The 14,329-nt window shown below is 40.3% G+C and overlaps 1 protein-coding gene across 2 annotated transcripts in view; it reads right to left on the reverse strand.

Moving 5' to 3' along the window:
• The window catches only part of TULP4 (TUB like protein 4), a 290,010-nt gene that overhangs the window by 224,011 nt on the left and 51,670 nt on the right, over window positions 1–14,329 (reverse strand). The window contains exon 1 of one of the 2 annotated variants that reach the window (XM_050786688.1): window positions 5,676–5,735. The exons of the other annotated variant lie outside the window; for it this stretch is intronic. The gene's annotated coding sequence lies outside the window, so the exon portion shown is untranslated. Of the gene's footprint in view, window positions 1–5,675; window positions 5,736–14,329 lie in introns of those variants that run through there. 2 annotated transcript variants of the gene reach the window in all.

Consider the following 14,329-nt stretch of genomic DNA (forward strand, 5'->3'; position numbering starts at 1 on the left):
CCCCATCTTTACAAAAAATACAAAAAATTAGCCAGACATGGGGGGTACACATCTGCAGTCCCACCTACTCTGAAGGGTGAGGTGGGAGGATTGCTTGAGTCCAGGAAATTGAGGCTGCAGTGAGCTATGAGGAAAAGGGAAGATAAAAAGGAATGGGAAGAGAAAAGGAAAGGAAAGAAAGAAGAAAATAAGAAAAGGAAAGGAAAAAGAGAAAAAAGGAAGGAAAAGGAAGAGGAAGGAAGGATCTTATGAAAGAGTATCTAGGAGTCAATTATATGAAGTTCAGAAACAAGCCAAACTAATTTTATCAATTAATAGAGAATACATTGGTAGTATGACTAAAAATTAAAAAGAAAAATATTACAAAAAGCAGTATGCTGCTTATTTGAGGGGTGGCTATTGTGAGCCGGGAGAGGCACACATAGGTGTGCTGCTTGTGTGCTGGCCATATTTCTTTTTTTTTTTTTTTTTTTTTGAGACGGAGTCTCGCTCTGTCGCCCAGGCTGGAGTGCAGTGGCCGGATCTCATCTCACTGCAAGCTCCGCCTCCCGGGTTCACGCCATTCTCCTGCCTCAGCCTCCCGAGTAGCTGGGACTATAGGCGCCCGCCACCTCGCCCGGCTAGTTTTTTGTATTTTTTAGTAGAGACGGGGTTTCACCGTGTTAGCCAGGATGGTCTCGATCTCCTGACCTCGTGATCCGCCCGTCTCGGCCTCCCAAAGTGCTGGGATTACAGGCGTGAGCCACCGCGCCCGGCCTCTTTTTTCTTTTTTTGAGACGGAGTCTCACTCTGTCGCCCAGGCTGGAGTGTAGCAGCGCGATCTGGGCTCACTACAAGCTCCGCCTCCCGGGTTCACGCCATTCTCCTGCCTCAGCCTCCCGAGTAGCTGGGAGTACAGGCGCCCACCACCATGCCTGGCTAATTTTTTGTATTTTTAGTAGAGGCGAGGTTTCACCATGTTAGCCAGGATGGTCTCGATCTCCTGACCTCGTGATTCGCCCGCCTTGGCCTCCCAAAGTGCTGGGATTACAGGCATGAGCCACCGCGCCCAGCCAATGCTGGCCATATTTCTTTACCTGGGTGGTAGTTATGGGGTGTTCACTTCATTCTTTATTACATATATACACTTCATTCTTTATAACATATGCTTCTGTATATATATCTCACAGCAAATAATTTTTTTAATTTGAGAATTTTTTAACTTAAGAAACCTGATCTAAACAGGTTTAACAAGCTGTGAACTATATAAGGCATCAGTCCTGGGGGACTTTTAGAAAAATCAGGAAGTTTTTAAAAAATTATTGTATCCAACTGTAAGGGGTACTACTCTCCCAATCTAGAAAATCTCAATAAAGCATAAAGATGCTATTTTAGTTCTCAAGCTCAGGTGTCTACAAAGAAAATGCACATTAACAGTAATGAATGGATATAAAATTTCAGCATAAAGTCCTATTTCTTTCTAAAGGATAACAACGTAAAACAGTGGTTCAACGGAAAAGCAGATTTGGAAAAAAATATACAGGTGTCAGATGAACGCAAAGCAAGAAAAAAATATATAGTAGAAAATTTTCAATAAAATATGCAAACACCCTAACGTTTCAGCTTTTGACTACAGGTTTGTTTGGGGGCTGAGGAAAAGAAAGAGAGGAAGCCAGGCAAGGTAGCTCATGCCTGTAATCCCTGCACTTTGGGAGGCCAAGGCAGGCAGATCACTTGAGCCCAGGACCTGGGCAACATAGTGAAACCCAGTCTCTACAAATATTAGCCGAGCATGGTGGCATATGACTGTAGTCCCAGCTACTCAGGAGGCTGAGGTAGGAGGATGGCTTGAGCTTGGGAGGTGGAGGTTGCAGTAAGCTGAGATCACGTCACTGTGCTCCATGCCTGGGCAACAAGAGCCAGACCCTGTCTCGAAGAAAAAAGAGGAAGAAGGCAGAGGAAGAAGGGAGGAGGAAGAAGAGAAGGAAGTAGAGAAGGAGGACGAGGAGGATTTCCTGTTTTATGATTTGAATCAAACACATCCCAGTTTCTCCTGGGAGGCTGACTCTGCTGCCTTAGGGACCCATGGAGGGTGTGGACACAGGATGTCCTCACAGCTCCACCATCTACGAACAGCGATCCTGTGCTTTCTGTTCCTTTTCCTCCTCTCCACACCCAGGCCTCCCTTCATTATTGCCCTTCTGTCCGTAGATGGCAAGAGGTCCTGAACTCCACATTTCTTTTTAAATAAAGTAACTATGACAACCTTTTTTTTTTTTTTTCCTTGAGATGGAGCCTTGCTCTGTTGCCCAGGTTGGAGTGCAGTGGCACAATCTCGGCTCACTGCAATCTGCCTCCCAGGTTCACATGATTCTCCTGCCTCAGCCTCCCAAATAACTGGACTACAGGCGCCTGACACCACGCCCGGCTAATTTTTGTATTTTTAGTAGAGACAGGGTTTCACCATGTTGGCCACGCTGGTCTCAAACTCTTGACCTCAGGTTATCCACCTGTCTCGGCCTTCCAAAGTGCTGGGATTACAGGCGTGTATCACCGCGCCTGGCCCGATGACCTGCTTCTAATTAGAATCACTCCTTTCCTTTCAGAATTTTCCAGAACCTACAAATACCCACCGAGCATGAGGCAGTTTTGTTTCCTAATTAGATTTAATGGCTGCCTCCAGGCTGGTTCAAATTTGCACTCAGAACCTGCCTTTGAAGGCTGGAATACTCTCAGCAGCCACTCGTTACGTGGCTATTGACAAACGCAGGGAAACACATACATCCAGAAGAAACTAACATCACTGCAAAGGTAATGGGGTTTAACAATGATTTTATATATTTATTGTGTTATCATTTTCTACTTCTAATTCTCAAAACGTGCTAGTGAGATAAATACTGTATGACTAGGATTATTTGAAAGATGTGTTTCTACTACAACTGTGGTAGTCTCAAATCATTTTCCTGTTGACTTACGTTGTAAATTACAGAGGTGGAGTCTCTAGAATTCTGTCTTATTCAGAACATCACCAACTCCTTCAGGTGTGGCACACAGACGCGCTGAGCACATGAGCAGACTCATATAGCAAGGGTCTTTCTGCCTGTGGCACAGGTATTTTTTTCATTTAATTAATTATCCCTACCTAAATCATATACTCCTAAACAGAGGCTATGTTTTACTCCAATTTTTATGCCCCCTGCAATTCCCACCAGTACCCCTGCATTGAATTAAGTGTTAAATAAGGTACTGAGCATGGCACAGTGCTTCAGTCTAAGGAAGTGAGAAACAATAAACATGAACTGAATGAGTTTCTCTGTGTGAACCCCAGGTCAACACCAGCCACTTGGAAGCCCAATGCTGAAGGGCATTTCAGCCCTGTGAGCAAAAGTCACAAGGGCCAGGGGTTCACTGCCAAGTTCAGAGAATCACAAAGAAGTGTATTTTCAAGGAAAGCTACTCCCTATTTACTTTATATGGCTGATTTCAACAGCCAATTCTGAGAACATGAACATCTAATTATCTGTACAGAGAAAGGAAGGTATGGAGCTTGCAGACAAACAGCTTGATTAGTAGTTTAAAACAAAGTGGGAGCTAGCTAAGCTACTTCTTAGAGTGAATCTACACCTGATACTCAGATATTAAAATACTGTGGTACCATACTGGGGCTCACCAGTATCAAAAGTCAGGTGCCTTCATTAAAAAGGGGGGCATCTTATTTATCAAAGCAACAAAGAGTGAAAGAAATAATAGCCTGTGTCACATGTCACACAGGGTACGCAGAAATGAGAGAGCAATTTGGTGATACAATTCAAAAAGACTTAAAATGCTGCAAAACCTTTTGATTCATCAATTCCACTTCTGGAAATTTATCGTAAGGAAATAATCTTACATTGTGCAAAAACTTTGCTACAAGGATTTCTTATAGCGTTTGTATAAGGGAAAAATATGAAATAATGAATATGTCCAAAACAGGTATTGGTTGAATAAATGTTGATAAAGACATAAAACAGAATACTATACAACCACTAATAATTATATGGTAGAAGACTACAGAACAATAAGTAAAAAGTAAAATTACATGCTACACTTCCACGATGCTCTGAAAGGGCCTCTGCACGCTAGTAGATCTTGAGTAAATTACAACAAATGTAATTTTTAATTGCTGGAATTGCAGGAAAGTATAGGAAATCTCTACGGAAGGCACATACACATAAACATAAGGGAAAGCCAGGGTCATCTGATAGGGGACACAAGCGGATACAAAACAAGCACTGGAATCGGAATTAGGGTGACCAATAGTCACAGTTTACCCAGAACTGTCCCAGTGTTAGCACTGAAAGTCCCACATCCCAGGAAACCCCTCAGTCCTGGACTAACCAGACAATTGGTCATTCTATCAGATATTCAAACTTTGGTCCAACCTCTAGGTAGAGAGGCTGAACCTGAGTCACACACATTCAGCAGGACTCACAGGCTAAGTGTCCCACAGTTCTAACATCCTTGTATACCAGAGCAAATACAAATCTTAGCTGCATGCAAACAGTCCCAATTTAGTAAATAAGGATTCCCTCAGATAAGGCTTAACCAAAAATCTGTTTACAATTAAAAATTACTAAACACACAAAATAAGTCACCATGAGTTCTTAGTACAAACGACAAATTTAGATCCGCAAATCTTCAGAAACTGAAATAAACAGGACTTTAAATAATTAGGTTTGAAACGTCTAAAGGAATTAGAAAGCAAGACACTATCTAAAATGGCAGAAAGAACCAAATGTTTTAGAAATGAAATATTTTAGAAATGAAAAACCTATTCTTTTAGAAATGAAAAACCTATTCCTTCAATAAAACGCACTCTACAATTAAGACATCAGCTAAAAAAGAAATTAATGAACTCGATCTAATAGCTCAAGAAATTACCCACCAATTTTTTTATAGCACAGAGAGACAAGGAGATAGAAATATAAGAGATCAGCCGGGTACGGTGGCTCACACCTGTAATCCCAACACTTTCGGAGGCTGAGGCAGGCGGATCACAAGGTCAGGAGATCAAGACCATCCTGGCTAACACGGTGAAATCCCGTCTCTACTAAAAATATAAAAAATTAGTTGGGCGTGGTGGCGGGCGCCTGTAGTCCCAGCTACTCGGGAGGCTGAGGCAGGAGAATGCTGTGAACCTGGGAGGTGGAGCTTGCAGTGAACCAAGATCGCGCCACTGCACTCCAGACTGGGAGACACAGTGAGACTCCAAAAAGGACAAATCTAATTAAAATTCTAAAGGGACAGAACAGAGAAAATGGAAAAGAAATATCTGAAGACATAACAACTGAGAATTTGCCAAAACTGATTAAAAAAAAAAAAATGCACAGACATAAGAAGCAGCACAATATATGCCAAGCAGGAGAAATAAAGAAGAAATACACACCTGGGCACACTTTAGTAAAATTGCACAATAAAAACACAAAAAGGAGAGTTCAGAAGTAGCCAAAAGGAAAAGACAGGTGCTCACAAAAGAATGACAATCAGATAAGAGACATCTCAACAGCGGCACTGGCTGCCAAAATCAATGAAACAGTATCTTCAAAGCACTCAAAGAAAACAGAATTATGTTCCCAGAAAGATTGTCTTCTAAGAATTAGAGTGAAATAGGAAGACCATTTCAAAAGAACAAAAGCTGAAATATAAGGCCAACTGACCTCGCAATATAACATCTAAAGAATATTCTTCAGATAGAAGGAAAATGTCTCAGAAGTAAGGTCTAAGGTAGAAGAAGAAACAACGAGAAAAGAAATTGTTAAATATGTAGGTAAAATTAAACAATGTTTATTCAAAACAGAACAATAAAGCAGTAACAGCAGACTTATATTAATATATAGTACTTATCAACTTCTAGGTATAGCTCTTAATGCTTTATAGGTACTGTATTTCTCATTTAAAAGCCTTAGCCTTATAAGAAAGATCCTTTTGTTGTCCACATTTTATAGGTGAGGAAATTGAGGCACAGGCAGGTTAAATGCTTGCCCAGCACTACTCATCTGGTAGGCAGCAGAGCTGGGTGTCATACCAGGCTGCCGGTTTCAGTTTCTAGTTTATGTGCTTAACCACTAGACTGTGTCTATGACGAGTACACGGGGGAGGGTGGAAAACTAAAAAAAAAATAGACAATTTGATCAAAACAAGGATGACCAGAGCCAAAAGTACTTAAGGCCTTTATATCGTTTTAGAAGGAGAGTTAAAATACTCAACTTTATACTTAATTATCTTAGGTAAGCATGGTAAAATTTAAAGGGCAATCACTAAAAGACTAGAAATAAAGTATAAAGCTTCTAAATCACTGGAGGGGTAAAAATAGAATGGAGGTGGGAGCAGGGGAGACCAAAATCAATCCCCTAGAAAGAGAAAAACAAAATAAAAGTAAAAATAAATGAAAATGTACAAAGCTTCTGCACAGCAAAGAAAACAATCAACAAAGTAGACATAATCAACACAATGGGAGAAATATTTGCAAAACTATTCAACCAACAAAGGATTAATGACCAGAATATATAAAGAACTCAAACAACTCAACAGCAAAAGACATTCTGATTTAAAAATGGGCAAAGGATCTGAAAAGACATTTCTCAAAAGCAGACAACAAATGGAGAGCAGGTACATGAAATGTGTTCCACATCACTGACTACCAGGGAAATGCAAATCAAAACCACAAGCAGATGTCTTCTCACCCCAGTTAAAATGGCTATTACTAAAAGAGTCAGAAAATAACAAATGCTGATGTGGATGCTTGAGCCCAGGAGATCAAGATCAGCCAGGGCAACACAGTGGGACCCCGTTTTTACAAAAAAATTTAAAATTAGCCAGCATGGTGGCATGCTCCTGTGGTCCCAGCTACACAACAGACTGAGGTGGGAGGATCACTTAAGTCTAGGAGGTGGGGGCTGCAGTGAGCCATAATCGCACCACCACACTCCAGTGACAGCGTGAGACCCTGTCTCCAAACAAAACAAAACACTTCTTGGCTATAGCAAAGGCAGTATTTTGAAAGAAAATTCATTGCCTTAAATGCTTATGTTAGTCTGGGCACGGTGGATTACATGGGTAATCCCAACACTTTAAGGAGGCCAAAGTGGGGGGACTGCTTGAACCCAGGAGTTCAAGACCATCCTGGGCAACACAGAGAGACCCCATCTCTACAAAAAATTAAAAAATTAGCCAGGCATGGTGGCACATGCCTGTGGTCCCAGCTTCTCAGAAGGCTGAAGTAGGAGGATCACTTGAGCACAGGTGGTCAAGGCTGCAGTAAAACATGACTGCGCCACTGTACTCCAGCCTGGACCACAAAATGAGACCCTGTCTCAAAAACAAACAAACAAACAAACAAAAATGCTTATAAAAGAAGAAACTGTTATAAAATGTTATAAAACTTATCTTATAAAAGAAAACTTATGTTATAAATTAAGGAGCTAAACATTCAACTTAAGAAGTTAGAAGCCGGGCGCGGTGGCTCACACCTGTAATCCCAGCACTTTGGGAGGCCGAGGCGGGCGGATCACAAGGTCAGGAGACCGAGACCACGGTGAAACCCCGTCTCTACTAAAAATACAAAAAATTAGCCGGGCGCGGTTGTGGGCGCCTGTAGTCCCAGCTACTCGGGAGGCTGAGGCAGGAGAATGGCGTGAACCCGGGAGGCGGAGCTTGCAGTGAGCCGAGATCGCGCCACTGCACTCCAGCCTGGGCGACAGAGCGAGACTCCGTCTCAAAAAAAAAAAAAAAAAAAAAAAAAAGAAGTTAGAAAAGTACAGCATAAACCAAAAGAGAGTAAAGGAAGATAATAATAAAAACAGAAATTAAAGAAATAAAAAGAAAAAAAATTACAGAGGCTAAACAAAGCCAAACACTGATTCTTTGCAAAAAGTAATCAAAGACACAAAGCTCTGGCAAGACAGATAAAGAGAGAGCAGCACATACAAATACTGGGAATGAAAAGGGGGCTACAACTAACTAGACACCATGAAACTTAAGATAAAATAATACCATGAACAACTTAATGCTATAAAATTAGATAACATATGAAATGAATAAATTCCTAAGAAACACAATTTAACAAAACGACCTCAAGAAGAAAGGTAGTCTAAACTGTTCTATACCCCCTAAAGAAAATGAATCTGTAGTTTAAAATCATCCCACAAAGAAATCAGGCCACATATTTTACAAACAAGTTCTACCAAACATTCAAGAATAGCCTACAGCAGTATTACATAAACTCAACTAGAATATTAAAAAAGTGATAATATCCACAACTAGTTCTAAGAGGTTATTAGAAAATCTGTTTGTCTACTAATTAGAAATATAATCTATTAGACATAATTCATCATACTAAAAGAGTAAAGAGCAGGGAAAAAGATTATTACAATACAAGCAAAAAAGTATCCTAAAATTCAACACTCTTTTTTTTTTTAGATTCCAAATTAGGAAGAGAATTTCCTTATTCTGATAAAGGATATTTACCTACAATCTATAGCAAATATCATATTTAAGAACGAAATGAGATAAAGATGTTTGTATCATGCTGTACTAGAAATCCCAGACAAAGCAGAAAGATGAGAACCCTACTGCCACACAGTACTGGAGCTCCGAGCTAGCACAGAAGACAACAAAAATCAATGCAAGGTATGGGAAGATTGGAAAGAAAAAAAACAAACCACCTAGGCTGAAATCCCAAACAAACTGCACATGCAAATGACTAAAGGTGATTTCATAAATGTTATGTCATTTAAGACAGCCATATAAAAGGAATCATTATTCCCATTTTCTCTATGAGGAAATTGAGGCTCAGAAAGGTTTTGAGCAACTTGCCTGAAGTTGAAGTCCCCCCAGCATAATAAGTGCTGAAGCCAGAATTCAAACCAATTGATAATTTCAGTGCTCTTCACTCTAGACCCACATGACCTCCCCTCAGTTAATACTCACCCATTTTGCCAGTGAGCTAAAGGACAGCTGCAATAATATCATTTGCAACTTTAAGAACAGTCACTTGGTCACATTCACTGGCTAAGAACACCCTCCTCAGCCTGGCATTCAAGGGCCTTCACAGAAGGGCCTTACACCTACCTATCGTGCCAGTCTTGTCTTCCACCAGGGTCCTCTATAAAAATTATGCTCCTTTCAAAGTATTAATATATTTATTGCCTGTACTAAGCTCCAAGCTAATCCACCTAAGTACATGCTCATCCCAAATTCCCCCAATTTTAGCCATCTTTCATGATGCAGCTTCGACATCACCTATTCCATACATCTTTGCCAGTTCCTCCCTAGCAAGCATGGTCTTCTACAGCAAATGTTTCTACCTTAAGTTGCTCATTCAATTCTACACCATATTTTAAGTATTTGAGCCCCTATCATCCGTGCTAACTTGTGAGTTACTTAAGGGTAAGGACTTTTAAATGTCTATTCATCAAGACATCTAGCAAGCAAAATGTACATGTATATTAGGTATTCAATAAATGCATGTTCAATTGAATAAAAGTGCTTTTATTTGTATATGGTGTTAAAACTGTTTTACTCTAGAAACAAATTACCCCACGTAGGAATACACTTTTCCAATGATGTCATAAATTATATTATTTTATAGGCCAAAAACTACAGGAGAAGTCTTTTTACTGTTATGACAGAAATAAACACTACACATGCATACGTCTAGCCATGCAAGTGCTAGATGGAGCTTAACACAACTCCATTCACCCTGTAATTTGAACCCAGATTTGCATGGATCTCAAACCCATATACTCCAGGTTGGCCTCTCCTCTTCACTGTAAACATCCCATTGTGTCCTAAGATTTACTACCTGGTTTATCTTCCCTACTACAATGTGAACCTTCTGAGGGCAAGAAATATGCCTTCATCACTGAATCTCCAGACCTAGAAAAGAACGCAGTAAATATTTGTTGACAAATGACCATTAAATGTAGAAAGAAGCCCAACATGCTGACCCCTTCCAAAAGCATTACTGTGAGTCCTCACAAAAGAATAAAGAGATGACCCTGGGTGGGCAATTACAAGTCCTATTATGCTCATTACCTTCTCATTAAGAAGGAAATTGCATATTTTAGAAAATTTTCCATTGAAAGAACTGAAATAAAAATGTGGAGTTCTTAAAAAGCTAAATTCTTATCATCTAAAACATTGCAGTCTTGCATGGCAATAAACCTTCATCGAGCATAATTATATAATAAAATTTGTCTTGAATTACTAATAAATACCATTACAATAAGAGTTCCAAGTAGCTAAAAATATCCCCAAGCTCCTGCCAATGTCCCATAGTTACAGTGTTTAGGTGATATCATCATACTGAAATTTACTAGGAATACAAAACCAGTAAGACAAGATCTTTTCACAGACCCATGGTAACACAGAACATTTTAACTAGTCTCTGGTCCAGCATGTATACAAGAATACACAAGTTTAGATGTAATAACAAGTTTATTCTCTTGGTTACAGGTACAGAGGAAATTACTAAACACAAGCCATTTCCTTTATAAAACAGAAGAAACGCAGAAATAATTGCCAGAGAAAATGAAGGCTGTGGTAAAACAAGTCTGCATTACTTCTACCACCACATTCCATATTCCAGAAAATTATTTTATCTGTACAAAGAAAGGTACAATTGATTTTGATAAATCTGAATTTTAAAATGTCTTTTGCATTATTACTTATAATTCTTAAAGCTTAACTAGCACAAATTTCAGTAAATTTTTAAACTTACAATTTCAAGTTCTTTCCAATAAAACTGAATTGAATGAACTGCAACAGATAACAGCAGTTTGTAATCTTCCTAATTTTTTACAGCCAAATATTTTCATGAATACCTATATATTGTTAAACTAAAATGAAAACAAAACACCAATTTACATCATGATGAGTAAATCTGTTTTCACATCTGCTGCCATCTTTTTTACTTGCAAAAATAATCCCCTGGCATTTTCATGTTTTTCATATAGAAAGGACTCAAATGGAGAGCTGAAACGCAGCCAGCAACTGAACAGAGCCCTGGCTATAGCCCAGCCACAGTTGGGTTCTATGGGAGGGATGAATTCCAAGTGATTCCTTCCTGGTTCTGATGGTAAGCAGAAGTGCCTGACCCTCAGCCAACAGATGGACAGGAAAGACACAGAGAGCACGCCCACACTGTCCATCTAGGCCAGAGATCAGGGCAGGGCAGGGCGACAGGAAAACAAAGCTAACCATGGACCCGTGCCCATACAAATGGATGCACTTCCAATCCTAATACATGTGCTTACAACTACATGGAAGCGGCTTGAGCTATTCATTCAATGATTTCCAACATACAGAGAGAATCTCAGGGTGGTGAACAGCATTCACAAACAGGCCTGGCACAGAAGGAATGAGCAGGCCTGTACTGTAAGGCAAACTGCAGTAGGAATTCAGGTAGCAATCATCAGTCAGAGGCTGAAGCAGCAGAATACAGATGTCAACATCATAAATGGCCAGCAAAAGTGTTTTCCTTTGCCAACACTCTCGCATAATGACTTTTTGGACAGAAATATTCTTGTTTCCTCATTACAATGGAACTACTGAGATTAATCAAGCAACAACAAACAAATAATAATTGTTTATTGATAAATGTTTATTGTTGCTTAACAACAACAACAAATCAGACCAGTCCAAGACTAGATAAAGATAACATAAAGCTAACATAAAAATACAAACTCTGGACCCTGAACGTAAACAGTTCACAATCTGTTAGGAAGGGGAAACTCACATACATGAAATAATCAGAGAACAACTAAGAGTGAGGGCGTGGAGCTCTGTGTAGGCTTGAACAATCAAAGACCTTGAGAATCATACCAGCAACAGAAAAGTGTTGAACCTGAAAAGCAGGAGAACTGGGTCCCTGTACTATCTGTGATCATTAAAGACGAAGACAAAGGAAGAATAGAAATATCTGAGGCAGACAACATGCCAGTTAACCTTTCATGGCCACAGCAACCCTGTGAGGTAGGTATCATCCCCATTCCACAGGCAAGGAAACTGAGGCTCCTACCTCGGGCAAGTTATTTAACCACTGTGGTCTCAGTTTTTTCATTTGTAAAATACAGGAATTAACATAATCAGCAGTTTTCAAACTGGGACCAGTCAAGCACCAGTTTTCTAGCATTAACTCAGAGCCCTGAAGTGGGCAGGGCTGTAGGCCAAATGTCCCAAAGCCTCTGGTCAGCAGCTCAGTACCCATTTCCCCACAGAATGTTTTGCCATTATAACCACAGCACTGAGAACAGCACTCAGTATATAATGGGTGGTCAGCTAAAAAGCAAGGAATGAATGAATCAAGTAGATGGCATGTCATCACTGACTTTAAGCTGACTCTCATTCATGGCGGCTCATTTCCTTATACGTCTAGCAATGTTTCTGTCGTCAGCATATCCCCAGCTCTTCATCAGCGGGTGGAGGGTAGCATTCTTCCTGAAGGGATTTGCATTTATTTCTTTCTGCCAAGCACCCCGGGGCTCTTCCAACTCAGAAGCATTTAGATTCGTTTCTCAGCTTGGGGTTTTCCAGACCATGCAGGTAGCATTAATTCAAACCCCAAGCCAAACAGTCTCAAAAGAGACTTTTTCTTTTTAACTCCATTTGCTGATGGATGTTTTTGTTTTTCAGCCTGGTCTCTGTCTGGCTCACTTCTCACTCCAGTTTTAGACCTTCTGTCTCCCAGAAACACTCACTCCTCTTTCTTTTTCCCTATCTATGGATTTCTCTCACTTTCTTCTGATAAAGACTTTTAAAGGATGTTTGCTTTATCTTTTGCAGTATTTCTAAGGGCTCATAGCAGGAGAGTTTTCCAGAATATATGGTCAGTCTCATTTACAGGAGGGTCCATAATCTACCACTTTTAACTTTGGATGTGGTTTAGAAACCATTCCCTGAAGTAAGTGAGCGCAGAAACCACATAAGCTGCCAAAGGAGAGGAGGATACCCCAGGGGACTCCCAGAGAGGGTGAAGAAAAACACAAGCAGCCAATACAAGAGAGAGGCTGAAGCTGGCTGGGGTGGAAGAGGAGCCTGAGGTACAAGGAGCAGACCTGCTGAAGCAGAAGGCTGGAGGCAGTTTATTTCCTAGTGAAAGGAGACCAACTTGCACTTCAATTAGTTCTGAAGGATGACTGGTAGGTAAATGAATATAATGATTCTATTTACTGGTACTTCCACCAATAAAGAGGATAGTTTAAGAACATAGTAGTATCACTTGCACATATAATTCTGTAAGGACAAGCACACAGATCCAAAGTTGAATCAAATTCAGGCAGGAAACAGCACACAGGAAACCAAGGAACTAAGATGAATGAAGGGGATGCTGTGCTCTGCCCGCTGTAAAGTGCTAAGATTCACAGCACAAGCCAAAACCTTATGTTTTACACAAGAACTTTGTTACACAGAGTGGGAAATAAGTGAACTACCACCAAGGGCTTCGAAACATTTATTATCCTGATTCAATTACTATTGAATGTAGCTAGACACAGTGTTCCAAAATTTCTAAAAATGATTTTTTTATTACAATAATAACCATTTATGGAAGATATTAATAGTTACAAGTTGGCAAAATGAGGCTAAAAGAAGCCATAGAGCCATGGTGGCAGCACTGTATCTAGGCTCTTACAGACGCAGGTCTTTATATGGGTTTTTTGTTTGTTTGTTTTGAGACGGGGTCTTGCTCTGTCACCCAGGCTAGAGTGCAGTAGTGGGATGTCAGCTCATTGCAACCTCTGCTTCCTGGATTCAAGTGATTCTCCTGCCTCAGCCTCCCGATTAGCTGGGACTACAAGTGTGTGCCACCATGCCCAACTAATGTTTGTATTTTTAGAGGTGGGGTTTCAGCATGTTGGCCAGGCTGGTCTCGAACTCCTGACCTCTAGTGACCCGCCCGCCTTGGCCTCCCAAAGTACTGGGATTACTGGTGTGAGCCACCGCGCCCGGCCCATAGAGTTTCACGTAATATAACGTTCTGTATATGAAATAATTAAAATATTTCTAGACAGAGAAAGGGTTAACATGACATGAGGTTCATCAAGAAAGCATCTGTGCTCCTGGAAGATCCAGATGCCTGCTTTAAACAGGTGTTATTACAATAACACTAACAAGAATAAAAAGTGTCAGGGAAAATTCAGTTGATTCTTGACTACTACCATGTCCTATAGGTGCACAAATATAACATGAGAAAATTAATGGCAGGATTTAAATCTTGTGGCCGTTCTTCCCAGAAAATAACATTACCTCAAATCAAAGAGTAGACACTGGGTAGCAGGAAAAAAGATAATGATCCAAATGTTCCCTTAACCCA

The sequence above is a fragment of the Macaca thibetana genome, chromosome 4 (assembly GCF_024542745.1).
Source record: "Macaca thibetana thibetana isolate TM-01 chromosome 4, ASM2454274v1, whole genome shotgun sequence".
Lineage (NCBI taxonomy): Eukaryota > Metazoa > Chordata > Mammalia > Primates > Cercopithecidae > Macaca > Macaca thibetana.